Genomic DNA, 19,668 nt, shown 5'->3' with positions numbered 1-19,668 from the left:
AACAACTCATGCAAATGGTTACTATTGTGTCTGGCCAGGGTGGCGGTTTTAGTCAGAGTGCTTCGCCTAACACTTTCCCTTCTCCAGGGGATCTTCCCAGCCCAGGGATCAAATCCAGGTCTCCCACATTGAGGGCGGATTCTTTACCAGCTGAGCCATAAGGGAAGCCCTATACTCAAGATACTTCTTGGGAATTGAGGCAGAGGGCTGGTTCTTCTATAATTACTTTCAGCTGACAGTGGGCATACGTAGTCCTGCCTAGTAGAGCAGAAGTCTCTCTCCACCTGACTTAAACAGAGGTATTCTGTGCCTAAAACCAACATTCACCTCATAGTAACAACAATTTAGCCTGAAACTGTTGGACCCTGTCAGAGATGAAACAGACAGGGGCCAAACAGGAGGCCTAACAGAATGGTCATCACTGGGCCCCAGAAAAGGAAGGCAAAATTTGGCATGAGGTGTGACTTGGCATGGTGTGACTTTCTTCTGAATGGTTGGTGGTGAAGTAATAGGGTGGTGGTGGTAGTTTAGTCGCTAAGTCGTGTCTGACTCTTGGACTATAGCCCACCAGGCTCCTCTATCCATGGGATTTTCCAGGCACGAATACTGGAGTAGTTTGCCATTTCCTTCTCCAGTGGATCTTATAGTGTTCCAGGAATCTAGCATTCAGCTTGAAGTTTCCATCATCCACCTGGGTGGGGTCCCAGTTCTACACAACTCAAAGATATTGTTATACATATTCCTTGATTATGAACTAGGATCCTGCCCGAAGGCTGTAACACCACTTGACTGCTCCTCCCCTGTTTCTGTATCCCCTCCCTTCTCTGATTAGCAACTGTTTGAATCTGGCTTTTGGAACTCAGGGAAGGTCAGGACGTTGAATGAAGTCCATATCCTACCAAAAAAATGGGGACACAGAAAGGATTTGTAGTCCAGAGCCCCGTCTTGCTCAGTTTTAATTCAAGGAACTGGGCAACTATGGCTCTGGCAACTTCCTGTCAAGATGGAGCATGCTGCTAAGTCGCTTCAGTCGTGTCTGACTCTGTGCGATCCCATAGATGGCAGCCCACCAGGCTCCCCCATCCCTGAGATTCTCCAGGCAAGAACACTGGAGTGGGTTGCCATTTCCTTCTCCATGGAGAAGATGGAGCATAGTGCTGGCTCAATTTGGAGAACAGGCATTGAATTGCAAGTATTTCTGATTTCCAAGTGCTGGATCTGAGTCTTGTATGACTAAAATCTCAATCCCTTGCCTGTGATTGTGGTGTAACAGACCAAATTACAAATAGTTGGAAGAAAAACAAGTGGAATTTTAATAGACAAATTTCATTTCTTTTCAGGAGAATAAGCTTGAAACCCAGTCTGGACCTGGCACTTTGGGGAGACTTGTAGCCAGGTAGCCAGTTGTCTAGTCTTATGAGTAGGTTTTAACTTTTAATGGAGTATTAACATATAGATTATAGGTGCTATGGGTTCGCAAAGAGTCAGACAAGGCTTAGGATGAAACCACCACCACAAATAGGATCTATTAGTTATCATACATCTCTCTTCTTTCTGTTAATGTATGATCTAAAGCAATTTCCTTGTCTAGAAATATAATAGTTACAAGAGGAGACCTTTAAAAAGTAAGGTTGCAATTACTAGCTTCCAGCAGACATTGTTTTGAGAATGTGGGTGGCATCCAGCGGCATCCAAATCGAACACAGCTCAGAAAATTCAAGTTCTTAGCAATACAAGGACCTGCCTGAAATTACATGCATAGTGTTACCTAGTTATTTCCTTGGATGTCTGAACCATAACTACACAATTTTTACTTTTAGTTGTAATATTCTCAATAGCCAAAGCAGATGTCACTGTTAACCATGTTAGTATTTCTCTAGGTATAAGAGGTTGTAAGAATTGGGACTCATAAAGTCTTCTGAAAATATCTAACTCTCTGAAGAGTGCCTCATTCTTGATCTCCACCCTGAACTCCTTTCAGGGGGTGTTGAAGGTCAGCAGCTACAGTGACCATGATTTAATCTTTGCAGAGGCGGATGGCAAGGACCTCTTCATGGTAATAAATTTGACCATGGTTTGCAGGGAGATGGGAGGGGGCACATTTCATGACCATTTCATCCCACAGTGCTGGGAATGTTCTTTCCCAGGTGTGACAAAGGTAACTCAATGTGTTGTTAGTGGACTAGGCCATAAAACAATATCCAAAATTCTCTGGGCCACCTGCCTGTATAAGCCTCTTCTGGCCTAGGAAAATATTTCCTCTTATTGTTCCCAAATCCAGAGTTACACTGTTACAATCACTGATCTCATATGGAACTATATATTACTGTATCAGAGGCTCAGTAACACATTTGGTAATGTAAGAAAGATCAATTTTATAAAACAGGTGAAATATACATAACATAGCTAGCAGTATTAGTAAAATCATAAGTAATAATTAAGTCAAGAACTTCCATTAGGTCCATCCCAATAATATCCCACGTCACCTGACTTGGTCTGTTCTGTTCCAACCTTGATCTTTCAGAGAAATTATATATTGGCATTGTCCACAATGCACACAGCCCAGTTTCTTAGTGTTACTAGACTGATTGGGCTTCCCTGGTGGCTCAGATGGTAAAGAATCTGCCTGCAGTGTGGGAGACCTGGGTTTGATCCCTGGGTTGGGAACATCCCCTGGAGAAGGGCATGGCAACACATTCCAATATTCTTGGCTGTAGAATCCCCATGGACAGAGGGTCCTGGCAGGCTACAGTCCGTGGGGTCGCAAAGAGTCGGACATGACTGAGCAACTAAGCACTAGACTGATTACCCTTAGTATGATTTAATTGTTCCCAACATAGAGACTTTAAACTTAAATTACCATGACTTGATGTTATCTACATAAATCCATCCCACAATTGTGGGATATTTTATTCCTTGGCTGAAACTTTGCTTGTTGCTTTGATTGAGCTTAAGTAATAGAAGAAAATATATTTACAGCCAGAGTCAGAGCAGGCATTAATTGGCCAGGTGAGGGAATTCCATCTGGTAATATCAACAGTGACCTGAATATAACTATAATTTTCCTTTTAAGGTAAATTTTCTCAGGGCCAACCAATTAGAGCCTTGGAGTACTGGAATTCACCAAGGTAACCCAGAAGGACTAGACACAGGTTAATTGGCCACAAACCCAACAATTGGATTGATTTCTAAAAATAGTTTAGGATCACGCCTATGATAAAAAACCATTTGATTCATATGCAAATTTCCAAGAAGTCAAGAAAACATAAATGATCACACAAGTCATAAGTTGAGGATCTTGGGCAAGCTATCTATTTCTGATATTGTCTTCTTCTTGTCCTGGTGTAAGGATAGTTTCTCCTCTGTTTGAGAGTTATTTCCTCTCCATAGTCCAGTCCAGTGCAGGGGCCCTTTGTGAGTGGAAATTAATTCAAGAGTCAATTCCCATCAGTTTCACTGTACTTAGATAGTTAAGAGTACCTGAAAAGGATCCTTCCATTCAGGTTGGAGATAGTCCTCTAAATTATGTCTTTTTGCTGTTGCTGTTTAGTCTGACTCTTTTGCACCCCCATGGACTGTAGCCTTCAAACTCCTCTCCTCATCGGATTTCCCATGAGGCAAGAGTACTAGAGTGGGTTGCCATTTCCTTCTCCAGGGGATCTTCCTGACCCAGGGATTGAACCCATGTATCCTGCATTGGCAGGTAGATTATTTACCACTGAGCCACCAGGGAAGCCCTATGTCTTTTTCAGTATGTGCAATCCCCTGGTTGTCAGTCATAAAGTATCTGATCCCATTCGAAAAGTTCTTTCTATAAATCTTTGCAAGAAGAATCTTATTACAAATGAGGTATGGAATGGAAGCTGTACCTCTCACAGCCCATGGTAACACAGCTGCAAGTGCTCTTGATACACTCCAAAACTGAAAGCAAGATTCTCTGAATGTGGGACCTAGAAAAGCACATTTTGAGGGAGGTAAGAAGCAAAGAAACTAACTTTGACAACTTCTTCACAGTGTCTGGACTAGTCAGAAGTAAAGGCAGGCCTCTTCAAAGCAGGACTTTAAAAACTCCCCAGCCCTGATAAAGTTAATCAAACATTTTCCAGTCGTATCCCCACTCCATGAAAAGTTTTGGAGTTGAGCCACCACAGATCCTTCTCTTTGTCCTTGAAGAAAATCCTTAATAAACAAATCCTGGGACCAGGGCTACATTTCTGATTACTCAATCCTCCCTGAGCACAGCTGGGTCCCATAGTAATTTACTTTATTGATTAACTTGGCTCTTGACTTACTCTTGATTTTTATTATGAGGCTGCCTTGGGGATTCTTTGGAACATGGAAGTAGAGCAAAGGAAGCTATATGTTCTGTTAAATGAGGTGCGTTGGGGCAAAATGGTCTCTACAGACCCTTCCAACTCTGATATTTGAGGATTCTAAGAGTTTCTCTTCCATAATTTCTCAGGGAAACTTGTGTGGATGAGGTAAGATCAGGGTGAGGAAACTTGATTTTTGCCAGAGCTGACAGACTCCAGCAGAGAAAGGAATGCTTTGGGCCAGAAAGGGCCCTGACAAGAGTCTGGAGGAGCTCAACAGTCCTTGGGTTTATTCCTGGAGGGTGAGACCCTGGCCTTTCACCTCTCTAAATGGAGAAGTGATCCCAGGCATCCTATTAGCAATGTGGTTGTGCTCAGTGTCAGCAGCTAGAAAAGGACAAGGGCTTCTGCTGAGCTGAAAGCCTAGCAAATAGTAGGAGAGGGATGACAGGAGTAAGAAAAGGAAAACATGATTATTTCCTGGCAGGCAGCATCACTGGTTTGATATTTCTGACAGTTTTAGTCTTTCTGAACATCTGGCCTCCATTTCACAAAGTTGTGAGCAAAACTCATCTGAGAGGTTACCACAGGGCCAGGCCTAGGCCAAGGTGAGGCAAAGAGAGGCATTTGCCTCAGGGACAAAATATGAGGGGGGCACACACACAAAAAAACCTCAGTAATCAAAATGTTCTTTTAAAAAAATTTATTGAAGTAGAGTTCATTTACAGTTCAGTTCAGTTCAGTCGCTCAGCTGTGTCCGACTGTTTGCAACCCCATGAATTGCAGCACACCAGGCCTCCCTGTCCATCACCAACTCCCGGAGTTCACTCAAACTCACGTCCATCGAGTTGGTGATGCCATCCAGCCATCTCATCCTCTGTCATCCCCTTCTCCTCCTGCCCCCAATCCCTCCAAGTGTCAGAGTCTTTTCAATGAGTCAACTCTTCCCATGAGGTGGCCAAAGTACTGGAGCTTCAGCTTTAGCATCATTCCTTCCAAAGAAATCCCAGGGCTGATCTCCTTCAGAATGGACTGGTTGGATCTCCTTGCAGTCCAAGGGACTCTCAAGAGTCTTCTCCAACACCACAGTTCAAAAGCATCAATTCTTTGGGGCTCAGCTTTCTTCACAGTCCAACTCTCACATCCACACATGACCACAGGAAAAACCATAGCCTTGACTAGATGGACCTTTGTTGGCAAAGTAATGTCTCTGCTTTTGAATATGCTATCTAGGTTGGTCATAACTTTCCTTCCAAGGAGTAAGTGTCTTTTAATTTCATGGCTGCAATCACCATCTGCAGTGATTTTGGAGCCCAAAAAAAATAAAGTCTGACACTGTTTCCCCATCTATTTCCCATGAAGTGATGGGACCAGATGCCATGATCTTCATTTTCTGAATGTTGAGTTTTAAGCCAACTTTTTCATTCTCCTCTTTCACTTTCATCAAGAGGCTTTTTAGTTCCTCTTCACTTTCTGCCGTAATGGTAGTGTCATTTACAATGTTGTGTTTATTTCTGCTGTACAGCAAAGTGACTCAGATTGGGCTTCTCGGGTAGCTCAGCTGATAAAGAATCGATTTCCAATGCAGGAGACCCTGGTTCGATCCCTGGGTTGGGAAGTTTCCCTAGAGCAGGGATAGGCTACCCAGTCCAGTATTCTTGGGCTTCCCTGGTAGCTCAGATGGTAAAGAATCTGCCCTCAGTGTGGGAGACCTGAGTTCAATCCCTGGGGAGGGAAAATCCCCTGGAGGAGGGCATGGCAACCCACTCTGGTATTCTTACCTGGAAAATCCCCATGGACAGAGGAGCCTAATAGGCTATAGTCCATGGCATTGCAAAGACTTGGACATGACTGAGCAACTAAGCACACACACACATACACATATATACATATATATTCTTTTCCATGTTCTTTTCCATTATGGTTTATCAGAGGACATTGAATATAGTTTCCTGTGCTGTACAGTAAGACCTTATTGTTTATTCATCCTGTATATAATCATTTGCCTCTGCTAATCCCAAATTCCCTAAATCAATAATTTTAATGCATCATTTAAAAATCACAATTAATGTAGGGTATCAAAATGTCAAAAACGGTGATACGAAGGATTAGTAATAATGCTAGGCCAAAACATTATGAACATGAGGTAAAAGGAAAAACTGGTAAGACATTTTATGGAGGGACCACTTTATGAGAGATTGCCAAGGCAGTATTTAGAGAATGTATAGCCCTGAAAGCCTGCATCAGTACAAAAAAGCAACAATTAATTACTGCCTAAAGAACTTAGGGAGGGAACAAACAACACATCAAACAAGCTTAGGAAAGGAGAAATAAAATTTGGAGCAAGAACAAAAAAAACAAAAGGCAAAGCTTCACTTAAACCTTTAAAAAAAATCAAGGATGAGGAAAGGGGTATTGCATGTTCTCTCTCTTGCTTAATTTGAGTATATCTTTCCAAGGGCTTCTCTGGTGGCTCAGTGGTAAAGAATCTACCTGCCAATGCAAGAGACAGGAGATGCGGGTTTGATCCCTGGGTCAGAAAGATCCCTTGGAGAAGGAAATAGTGACCCACTCCAGTATTCTTGCCTGGGAAATTCCACAGACAGAGGACCCCGGTGGGCTACAGTCCATGGGGTCACAAAAGATTCAGACACATCTTAGCGACTAAACAGCAATAACATATCTGTCCAAACCAAAGCTCAAATTAGATTAATCCTGGTTAAAAACAGGAAGCACACAAGATTGCCCTGATTAAAATTCTCATTTAAAATTGTTCAGATAATGAAAGAAGAAAAATAAGTAAAAAGTAGAAATATAGGGGCAGTAGAAATAAAAATGACACGTTAGCAAATGATATGTTTGTACATCCATGAAAATCAAATCCCCAAATACAAGAGGTAATGAATGAGCTTTGAAAAGGTATAGGATAGAAAACACTTATGAGCTGTAAGAGTTTGCCATCAACTATAAAACAATTCCAGTTGCTTTCCTCCCCACTGACTTGAAGACATGTAAAAAGTCCAGCAGCTCCCCTGCACTAAGGTCTCTGTGGTGTCAGAACATGAAAAAATCTGAAAGAATCGATTGACTTTCTATATCTTAGAGCCACCCAGCCAGAAAGAAGAAAGGCTAATTACCTTAGTGACAATAATATTAAACACCTAGGTATTAAAGAAGGCAAGAAATGCTATTTACAGAGCACTTATTGCGTGCCAGACACTACTTTTAAAAACCTTGTAAGATGGTTTGTTATTAGTTGTTTTATACAGCCGTGAAATTAGTGGGTCAGGTTTAAAGACCCTTTTAAAAGTCATACAATCAGTAAGCAGGAGAGTTGGGATTCAAATCCAGGTTTGCCTCATGCCAAATCCTATGTTTTTTCCTTTTTATTACACTGTCTTCCCACTAATTCTGAATCCATGTTTATTAAACAACTATAATACATGAGTGAGAAAAAGAAAGGAAAATAGATAGATAAATAGAAAAATAGGCCATGCCCCTGACTAGTAAAACTAAGTAAAAAAAAAAAAAAAAAACACTTTCTAATTCAATATATGTTTCATATAATGCCAATTTAAATCTTTTTGGGATGATCTCAAAGTATCTCCCGCAAGATAGCTATTACTTGCCAAGGGGAAAGAGCAACTTTCCAATGGATGAGCCTACCAGTAACACCTGAATTATGTGATCAAGGTTAACATTATCAGTGAAGACATATTTATATCATGCACCTCCTGATATAACATCAACAGACGGGCATGTCACCTCTGTGGCATTCTTGCCAAAAACCCATAACAGCAATCTAATTATGAGAAACTACCAGATAAACCTTAATTGAGGGACAGTCTACAAAATAGCTAACCAGATGACCACAATTGATTCCAAAGGTTCACGAGGGAACATTTTAGAGTTATGGAAATGTCAACTATATATCTTGATAGGAGATATGTATACATTTAACACAGGTGTATGTATTTCTCAAGACTGATCAAATTGCACACTTAAAATTAGTGAACATTATTCTATCTAAATTATATCAATAATTTATTTTAAAATATATATCGTTGTTCAGTCGCTCAGTTGTATCCAACTCTTTGCAACCCCATGGACTGCAACATACCAGGCTTCCCTGTCCTTCACCATCTCCTGGAGTTTGCTCAAATTCACATCCCTTGTGATGGTGATGCCATACAACAATCTCATCCTCTGTCATCCCCTTCTCCTCCTGCCTTCAATCCTGCCTCCTCCTCCTGCTTGTTGTGATCCACACAGTCAAAAGATTTAGTGTAGTCAGTGAAGCAGATGTTTTTCTGGAATTCTTTTGCTTTTTCTATGATCCAACAGATGTTGGCTATTTGACCTCTGACTCCTCTGCCTTTTCTAAACCCAGCTTGTACATCTGGAAGTTCTCAGTTCACGTATTGTTGAAGCCTAACTTGAAGGATTTTGAGAATCACCTTGCTAGCATGTGAAATGAGTGCAATTGTGCAGTAGTTTGAATATTTTTGGCATTGCCCTTCTTTGGGATTATAACAAAAACTGACCTTTGCCAGTCCTGTGGCCACTGCTGAGCTTTCCAAATTTGCTGGCATGTTGAGTGCAGCACTTTAACAGCATCATCATTTAGGATTTGAAATAGCTCAGCTGGAATCCCATCACCTCCACTAGCTTTGTTCATAATGATGCTTCCTAATATATATAATGCTTGCTAATATATATATATATATATATATATATATACATATATTTTAAAACATAAGTAAGTAAGTGTTAGTCACTCAGTCATGTCTGACTCTTGCAACCCCATGGACTGTAGCCCACCAGGCTCTTCTGTCCATGGCATTTCCCAGGCAAGAATACTGCAGTGGGTTGCCATGCCCTCCTCCAGGGGACCTTCCTGGCCTAGGGATTAAACCTGGGTTTCCTGCATTGTAAGCAGCTTCTTTACTGTCTGAGCCACCAGGGAATTATATTTTTAAATATATCTAAATGGAATACCTTAGGGAAAAAATTCCCTTTCCACTGTTCACAAGTTTTTTGCTCTTCTGTCTCTTTCCAGAAAGTTTCCAATTCAGCAAGTCTTTCTGACTTCAGACTATCAGTTCAGTTCAGTTCAGTCACTTAGTAATGTCCGACTCTTTGCAACCCCATAGACTGCAGCACACCAGGCCTTCCTGTCCATCACCAACTCCCAGAGTTTACTCGAACTCATGTCCATTGAGTCGGTGATACTATCTAACCATCTCATCCTCTATGGTCCCCTTCTCCTCACACCTTCAATCTTTCCCAGCATCAGGGTCTTTTCAAATGAGTCAGCTCTTCTCATCAGGTGGCCAAAGTATTGGAGTTTCAGCTTCAACACCAGTCCTTCCAATGAATATTCAGGACAGATTTCCTTTAGGATGGACTGGTTGGATCTCCTTGCAGTCCAAGGGACTCTCAAGAGTCTTCTCCAACACCACAGTTCAAAAGCATCTATTCTTCGGCACTAGCTTTCTTTATAGTCCAACTCTCACATCCATACATGACCACTGGAAAAACCATAGCCTTGACTAGACGGACCTTTGTTGACAAAGTAATGTCTCTGCTTTTTAATATGCTGTCTAGGTTCGTCATAACTTTTCTTCCAAGGAGTAAGTGTCTTTTAATTTCATGGCTGCAATCACTGTCTGCAGTGATTTTGGAGCCCCCCAAAATAAAATCAGCCACTGTTTCCACTGTTTCCCAACTATTTGCCATGAAGTGATGGGACCAGATGCCATGATCTTAGTTTTCTGAATGTTGAGCTTTAAGCCAACTCTTTCACTCTCCTCTTTCACTTTCAACAAGAGGCTCTTTAATTTTTCTTCAATTTCTGCCATAAGGGTGGTGTCATCTGCATATCTGAGGTTATTGGTATTCCTCCCGGCAACTTTGATTCCAGCTTGTGCTTCATCCAGCCCAGCATTTCTCATTATGTACTCTGCATATAAGTTAAATAAGCAGGGTGACAATATACAGCCTTGACATACTCCTTTTCCTATTTGGAACCAGTCTGTTTTTCCATGTCCAGTTCTAACTGTTGCTTCTTGACCTGCATGCAGATTTCTCAAGAGGCAGGTCAGGTGGTCTGGTATTCCCATCTCTTTCAGAATTTTCCTCAGTTTATTGTGATCCACACAGTCAAAGGCTTTGGCATAGTCAATAAAGCAGAAATAGATGTTTTTCTGGAACTCTTGCTTTCTCGATGATCCATCAGATGTTGGCAATTTGATCTCTGGTTCCTCTGCCTTTTCTAAAACCAGCTTGAACATCTGGAAGTTCACAGTTCACATACTGTTGAAGCCTGGCTTGGAGAATTTTGAGCATTACTTTACTAGCATGTGAGATGAGTGCAATTGTGTGGTAGTTTGAGTATTTTTTGGCATTGCCTTTCTTTGGGATTGGAATGAAAACTGACCTTTTCCAGTCCTGTGGCCACTGCTGAGTCTTCCAAATGTGCTGGCATATTGAGTGCAGCACTTTCATAGCATCATCTTTCAGGATTTGGAATAGCTCAACTGGAATTCTATCACCTCCACCAGCTTTGTTCGTAGTGATGCTTTCTAAGGCCCACTTGACTTCACATTCCAAGATGTCAGGCTCTAGGTGAGTGATCACACCATCGTGATTATCTGGGTCGTGAAGATCTTTTTTGTACAGTTCTTCTGTGTATTCTTGCCACCTCTTCTTAATATCTTCTGCTTCTGCTGGGTCCATACCATTTCTGTCCTTTATCGAGCCCATCTTTGCATGAAATGTTCCCTTGGTGTCTCTAATTTTCTTGAAGAGATCTCTAGCCTTTCCCATTCTATTGTTTACCTTTAATGAGCTACCTGTATTTGTTTTTTTTTAATTTTATTTTATTTTTAAACTTTACATAAGTGTATTAGTTTTGCCAAATATCAAAATGAATCCACCACAGGTATACATGTGTTCCCCATCCTGAACCCTCCTCCCTCCTCCCTCCCCATACCATCCCTCTGGGCCGTCCCAGTGCACTAGCCCCAAGCATCCAGTATTGTGCATCGAACCTGGACTGGCATCTCGTTTCATACATGATATTTTACATGTTTCAATGCTATTCTCCCAAATCTTCCCACCCTCTCCCTCTCCCACAGAGTCCATAAGACTGTTCTATACATCAGTGTCTCTTTTGCTGTCTCGTACACCGGGTTGTTAGCATCTTTCTAAATTCCATATATATGCGTTAGTATACTGTATTGGTGTTTTTCCTTCTGGCTTACTTCACTCTGTATAATAGGCTCCAGTTTCATCCACCTCATTAGAACTGATTCAAATGTATTCTTTTTAATGGCTGAGTAATACTCCATTGTGTTTATGTACCATAGCTTTCTTATCCATTCATCTGCTGATGGACATCTAGGTTGCTTCCATGTCCTGGCTATTATAAACAGTGCTGCGATGAACATTGGGGTACCTTTAAAGAGCAGCCCTCCCTCCTGCTGCTTCTTCTTGTCTGTCGTGGCTCAGAGCAGAACTTTGGAAGCTCTCTCTTTATCAGAACTTCCCTCCCAGATCCCAGCTACATATCCAAAGGGAGAAGGTTTTTCAGCTCACCTCTTTCTTGTCATAAAAGTCTCCTTCTCAGAAAAGCCTTCTTCCACCACCCTGTCTCCCACAGTTACTCTTTATTATATGACTCTGCCTTATTTTCATCACACTAATTGATACATCCTTTTCATCATTATCTATTTGCCTATTGACTGTCTCTTCCCACCAGAACAGTAACACCAGGAGCACAGGACCTACCTGTTTTGTTCACTACTGTATTCTCAGCACCCAGCACTGTGCCTGGTACATAGCAGCCATTCAATACATCTTTTTGTATTTTTCTAATTTATTTTTGATTGCACTGGGTTTTTGTTGCTGCACTTTGGCTTTCTCTAGTTGGGGCAAGCAGGGGGTACTCTTCCTTGCAGTACACAGGCTTCTCAATGTGGTGGCTTCTCTTGTTGCAGAGCACAGGCTCTGGGTGCACAGGCTTCAGTAGTTGCAGCACATGGGGCTCAGTAGCCATGGCACACAGGCTTAGTTCTCTGTGGCATGTGGAATCTTTCTGGACCAGAGATCAAACCCCTGTCCCCTGCATTAGCAGATGGATTATTATCCACTGCACTACCAGGGAAGTCCTTTATTTTCTTAAAAAAATTTTTGGAAATAAATTTTCCAAATTTATTTCAGAAATTGAAGCATAGTTGCTTTACAATGCTGTGTTAGTTTCTACTGTACAGCAAAATGAATCAGCCATACATATACATATACCCCTCCCTTTTGGACTTCCTTCCCATTCAGGTCACCACAGTGCATTAGGTAGAGTTCCCTGTGCTCCACAGTATAACTATCTCATTAGTTATCTATTTTATACATTGTATCAGTAGTGTATGTGTGTCAATCCCAATCTGCCAAGTCCTCCCACCCACCCACCCCCTTTCCTCTTTGGTGTCTATGCAGTTGTTCTCTATGTCTGTATCTCTTCAATAAGCATTTCTTGAATGAATAGCAACCTACCTATTTCAGTGTTCCCTGATGGGGACAAAGAACTAATTGGGGAATCAGAAAATTTGTCATTAACCATGGCCACTTAATACCACTTCATCACTAAATATAGTACATAAGTATCAATTTCCTCATCCCCAAAATCTAGATGCTAACCAATACCTTTCAATATTTACCTCTCTGGAGCTGTTGTACAGATCAAAGAGTCAACAAACCAGGTGAAAATGTTGAAAAATATACCTAAATGTGCTCATTAAAGTTTCCATGGAAAATAATAAATACCTGACATTTACTGAACTTTTACTATGTGCCAGGCATTCATCTAAGTGCTTTCCACTATGTTGTCCTTTAGTCCTCCCAACAACCTTATGAGTTAGGTACTCTTATTATCCCATTTTAAAGATGAGACAGGGCGGAGCAGGAAGCCCCGGCGCTAGGAGCTGGAGGCGGAGCCGCGAGGAGCGCCCCAGGTGGGCAGGAGGCGGCGGTACCTGCCCCGGGCCCAGGGTCGGTCCACCGGCCGCGTGTAAAAAAAAAAAAAAAAAGATGAGACAAATGAGACCCAGAGAATCTGAAGAACTTTCCCAAGTTTACACAGTTAGGAGTGGTAGAATTGGCATTCAAACACAGATAATCCTGGCTCCTAAACCCCCATTCTGTTCTGCTTCATAGAATACCAAGACCTTGTCCATTATGCCACATGTCAGGATAAGTCCCGGCATAGTGCAGAATGGAGTAGACACATCTAGGAGGTGACAGGAACCTCTGGTGTGGAGTGGATGGTTTGCTGGAAGAAATCCAAGCTGGTGGATGGGCAGAGATTTCCAAAGGGTATTGCAGGCATAAGCCAAGGTCCACAAGAAGGTCAAAAGATACCCCAAAGCAGCAGGTATCTCAACAAACAAGCAGACAAAACTCCTGGGACTCATGGAACAGGCAATACCCCTAAGTTCAGAGGAGATACTCAAAATGCACACTCAGGGAACAAACTGGTAATTCACATTTTTTCACAGTCCCCAAACCCACTACTTGGGGGTGGGTCCTGAGGGATGGGGGAGAAACCAGAGTGAAACAGCTCCAGACAAGTTGGCATGCATGTGCTCTTTGGGGAACAAGGGTGGTCCCTGATGGTGTCCATTCAATGTTTCCAAGAGTCAGGCTGCACGAGGCAAGGGGGAGGAGGCATTATGGAACACTAGGGGTGCTTAGGGCCTTTGCCAATGAGTATGAAAGTTATTTCAATATTTTAACAGCTAATAATATTTTTGCGAACAAAGGTCTGTCTAGTCAAGGCTATGGTTTTTCCAGTAGTCATGTATGGATGTGAGAGTTGGACTGTGAAGAAAGCTGAGCGCCAAAGAATTGATGCTTTTGAACTGTGGTGTTGGAGAAGACTCTTGAGAGTCCCTTGGACTGCAAGGAGATCCAACCAGTCCATTCTAAAGGAGATAAGTCCTGGGTGTTCTCTGAAAGGACTGGTGCTAAAGCTGAAACTCCAATACTTTGGCCACCTCATGCGAAGAGTTGACTCATTGGAAAAGACTCTGATGCTGGGAGGGATTGGGGGCAGGAGGACAAGGGGACGACAGAGGAAGGATGAGATGGCTGGATGGCATCACTGACTTGATGGACATGAGTCTCAGTGAACTCCGGGAGTTGGTGATGGACAGGGTGGCCTGGCGTGCTGCGATTCATGGGGTCACAAAGAGTTAGACACAACTGAGCGACTGAACTGAACTGAACTGAAGGGTTGTCCAGTGCCTAAAGCCTGAATGCCAGCCCTAGGTTTGAAATTCTTTACTTTTTCCTATCTTCCTCAAGCCTCAGGGTCTGGCTGAAAACTGAATTTGAGATATCATCTGACGTGAATCCAGCTGAGGAAAGAGTGGAATGGAAGGAACCCACGAGTTTCTCCTTGTGGCTCACAGAGTTCTATCCTCACTTTGCTCATGTTGTATTATAACGTCCTGTTTACATGTCTGTCTTTCCTCTAGACTGGAAGTAGCATGTAATAATAAATGGATAAAAAGGGCCCCCCACTTCCTGGGCAGTTGGCCAATCGATGTTTTCTTGAGTAACAGCTAATGTGGGTTGTGTGCTGATTCTGTGCCAGGTTTCTCATCTGATCCTTGTGGCACCCCTATTGGAAACCCCATTTGGCAACTGAAGAAATGAAGGCAAATAAAATCAGAAACTGGCCCACAACAGGCAGCCTGATTTTGGAGTTTGTACTCTTAACTGTTGTGTTTGATTTAAGTGACTGGTAGGTGGCCATACGTGTGCAAAAGTTCAGAGATGAATAGAATGTGGCTTGTTTAGGAACTGGGGAGACATATGTAGCTGGAATGCAGAGTGTGTGAAGGGGAGTTGACGGGTAATAAAGCTAGAAAATTCAGCCGGCATTTGATTGCAAAGGGCCTTGTATATCTTGTTTGAAATTTTGGACTCACTTCTAAGGCCAATGTGAAACCATTTGAAAGGTTGGAGCCCGGCAGTTTCAGGGTGAGATTTATGTTCTGGAATGTTCACTTGGTCTGCTGTGGGACGGATGTACTGGATGGAGTGCTGCTCAACTGTTATTTACTTCCTTTGTTTATTTCTGGTTGTTCCTCTGTTTCATTTTTCATTTTTATTTTATTTTTTTAACTTTATTTTATTTTTAAACTTTACATAATTGTATTAGTTTTGCCAAATATCAAAATGAATCCATCACAGGTATACATGTGCTCCCTATCCTGAACCCTCCTCCCTCCTCCCTCCCCATACCATCCCTCTGGGTCGTCCCAGTGCACCAGCCCCAAGCATCCAGTATCGCGCATCGAACCTGGACTGGCATCTCGTTTCATACATGATATTTTACATGTTTCAATGCCATTCTCCCAAATCTTCCCACCCTCTCCCTCTCCCACAGAGTCCATAAGACTGTTCCATACATCATGCCAACTTCACTGGACTTTACTGATGGTTAAAAGGATTTATCCACATGCAGGCCAACCCATCCCTTGTAAGGCAGGTGGCGGAGGTAAGGATGACTGACAGGAAAACCTCTGCTGTGATGGAGCCAACTGGTAAAGGGAAGGGTGGTAGATTTTAACTTGCCTTCCCTATGGCTGCACTTTGTTCACTGTCTGTATTTCACACTCTCACTCTCACCAGATGCTAGGAACGAACAGTCAACTCTAGATTCCATGCCCCCCACCCCCAAATGACAAATGGGTGTATTTTTTCTGACCCTGAAGGGGTTTCAGACAACACTTCCCAGAAACTATAAATCCTGTTCCAAACTCAGCAGGAGGGAGAAGCAAAGTCAAACACCCTGACCTGCAAATCTTCCTCTCGAAGGGTTTGATAGCATTTGTCTCCCAGGAACCCTGCTTTTGAAAAAAGAGATTTCTCCTGTCTGAGATCTCAGATGCCTGTCAGCCAGCCCTGTGGGGGTGGGGGACTCTGATGTAGGGAAGAGAGGGCTTGCCAGGAAAATCTCTTCTGGCAACAAAGGGCCCACTTCTGCACTGATACAGCAACTTACTTCTCACCCTGATGCTTCTTGTAGAGCAGGCACTCCTAGAATTTGCCATGTATCTTTATCCACCTTTGAGTATATTCTTGGGGTTTTCATCCTATTTCCCTGGCCTTCCTTCTCAGTCTCTCATGGAACCCTATCTACTCATGTGATGAATGTTGGAGTACACAGAGATCCACCCTCACCTTTTCTCACCACTCCCACTCCCTGGCTGCACCAGCTTTGCAAAGGGCTGGAGAAAGTCCCAGCTGTAACCTTGCCAAACAGAACTTTGTTTAAGGTTTGCCAAACAAACCTTAGTGTTGAGGTTTGGGTCCTGAAGGAAACCAGGAGCCAGAGGAGGTAGAGGTGGGTCTGAGATGAAGTTTCTCTGTGGTGCTTCTTTTCTGGGGAGAGGAGGATCCCAAAACTTTTAAAATGCAGATTCCTAGATCCCACCCAGGGCAAGTCTTCATTCCTCAGTTAGGACTGCAACACGGCATGTGTGTTTTGAAAAAATCTTCAAGAGATGGTCTATCACTCCTTCTTATTTTGAAAAAAAAAAAAAGAAAACCTGCAGAAAGTTGTAAAATTAGCACAAGTGCCCTTTATCCAGTTTTACCAACTGTTAATGTCTTGCCATCTTGCTTGTCTATCTAGCACACAACTGACTAAAATCATGAGTGTGTAATTATTATCATATAACATAGTAACTAGTATCTTGCTGAACCGTTTGAAAGTTAGTTGCAAACATTAGGATATTCAAGTACTGTAGTGTGTATCTCCTAGGAACAAGGACATTCTTTCACATATAGTTCATATACTGCTGCTGCTAAGTCGCTTCAGTCACGTCCGACTCTGTGCAACCCCATAGATGGCAGCCCACCAGGCTCCCCCCATCCCTGGGATTCTCCAGGCAAGAACACTGGAGTGGGTTGCCATTTCCTTCTCCAATGCATGAAAGTGAAAAGTGAAAGTGAAGTCGCTCAGTCGTGTCCGACTCTTAGCGACCCCATGGACTACAGCCTACCAGGCTCCTCCGTCCATGGGATTTTCCAGGCAAGAGTACTGGAGTGGGGTGCCATTGCCTTCTCCGAGTTCATATACAGTTTTCCTTAAATATCCTAATAATGGCCTCTTCAGACATTCTCCTCTACCCCCTCCAAAATCCACATGTTGCATGGAGTTATCTTTAGTCTCCTGTCATCTAGAACAGTTCCCCAGCCTTTTCACTAGTCTTTCATGACACTGACATTTTTTGAGTTCAGGCCAGTAGTTTCGAAGAATATCTGAGAGATTTTGACATACAGCCAAGGTAAAGAACAGCTTAGAGACTAGTTTGGAGAGATCACAAGTTAATGAACTGAAAGGCAGGCCTAGAGCCAAAAACAGAGACTCAGGAACTGCATGAAAACTGAAAGGAGGTCAGAAGGGTAGTGAAGAAGGGTGGTGGCTGGGCAGATTGAATGGCTTAAAAATAAAAGGTCACAGCAGCTCTTCTTCTCAGGATTACAAACGCTGAAATACACCCAATAGTGATTCAGGGTGATTTCTTGAGTCCTCTCACCCGACTCCTGTGCCCCAGAGCCTTATGCTGATTGGTCATGGCATTCATTGAACATATGCTGTGTGTCAGGCACTGTTCTAAGCACATTTACATCATTACACTTTACCACAGCAGACTCTCTAGAAGGCAAGAACTGTGATTGTCCCTATTTTTATTTTAATTGAAGTATAGTTGATTTGTGTTAGTTTCAGCTGTACAACAAAGTGATTCAGCTTTAAACACATACATATATAGCAGATTCTTTCCTATTATAAGTTACTACAAGATATTGAATGTATTTCCCTATGTTGTATGCTGCTGCTGCTACTAAGTTGCTTCAGTCGTGTCCAACTCTGTGCGACCCCATAGATGGCAGCCCACCAGGCTCCCCTGTCCCTGGGATTCTCCAGGCAAGAACACTAGAGTGGGTTGCCATTTCCTTCTCCAATGCATGAAAGTGAAAAGTGAAAGTGAAGTCGCTCAGTCTTGTCCAACTCTTTGCAACCTCATGGACTGCAGCCCACCAGGCTCCTCCGTCCATGGGATTTTCCAGGGAAGAGTACTGGAGTGGGGTGCCATCACCTTCTCCGCCTATGCTGTATAGTTAACTTTTATTGTTTATCTACTTTGTATATAGCGGTGTGGATCCCTTAATCCCAAACTCCTAATTTATTAAATTAGGAATGATTGCCACTATTTAATGAATGAGGAAACCTGAAGCCCAGTGGGGTGGTAACTTATTTAGGGTCACACAGCTAGTATGTACAGTTCCAGAATTTGAACTCAGGCAGTCTGGCTCCAGGGCCTTCACTTTTATTTTTTCACTTTATGTTTAAAACTATTATTCATTTGATTTTTGGTTCTAGGATACAGAACAGTTCTATCATCCCCCTAAACACCTTGGTGTTCTCCCTTTATAGTCACCACACCTCACTCCCTCCTATGAATAATGTTGTCATTTTTGTTTTGCTCCTTCTGGAGGCCGTGTTTCCAACTTCCGTTGGGGTTTTATAAATTGTGCACCACTAATCAGGTCTTTCCTATATATTCACCAACCAAGAGTCATTTGGGCCTTCACAAAGTACTGTTAGTTCAGTTTTCCATCTGCATTATGCTAATTAGGAGCAGTTAAAATGCACCCAGAGGTTGAGAGTAAACAGCTTTATTGGCAGCTTTCCTGAGTTCCAGTACTTCCTAGTTTCCCAGGCTTCCATGTTTGGTTCTCATGGTTCCTTCATGGCTAGAAAGAACCCATGTCCAGAATTGTGCTGGGACTAGGAGGGGACAAGGAAGGGGTAGACAGAGACTAAAAAAGAAAGCCCTGGGTTTGGGCCCCTCCCTCTTAGAGCTGCAGGTGTATTGAAGAGAGAGGAAAGTACTTCAGAATTCTGGCTTTTGCCATTTCCCATTTCCGGCTGCTCCTTGCCTCTGCCTCCACCCCCACTGTGGGACTACCTGGTGACTGGGGCACTAGAGAACAGAAAAAAAGGGGAGGGGGAGAGAGTACCCGTGTGTGTCCTGCACTCTGTCTGGAGCTTAGGATTTCCCTTTGCTGCTCCTCCATGCAAAACTAGCAGCTTCCTCCTTCCAAATTTGCTGGCATATTGAATGCAGCACTTTCACAGCATCATCTTTTAGGATTTGAAATAGCTCAATTGGAATTCCATCACCTCCACTAGCTTTGTTCGTAATGATGCTTCCTAAGGCCCACTTGACTTCACATTCCAGGATGTCAGGCTTTAGGGGAGTGATCACACTATCGTGATTAT

This window comes from Bos mutus, chromosome X, assembly GCF_027580195.1.
Source record: "Bos mutus isolate GX-2022 chromosome X, NWIPB_WYAK_1.1, whole genome shotgun sequence".
Classification (NCBI taxonomy): Eukaryota; Metazoa; Chordata; class Mammalia; order Artiodactyla; family Bovidae; genus Bos; species Bos mutus.
The sequence above is the reverse complement of the archived record's forward strand: the minus strand, read 5'-3'. Positions refer to the sequence as shown.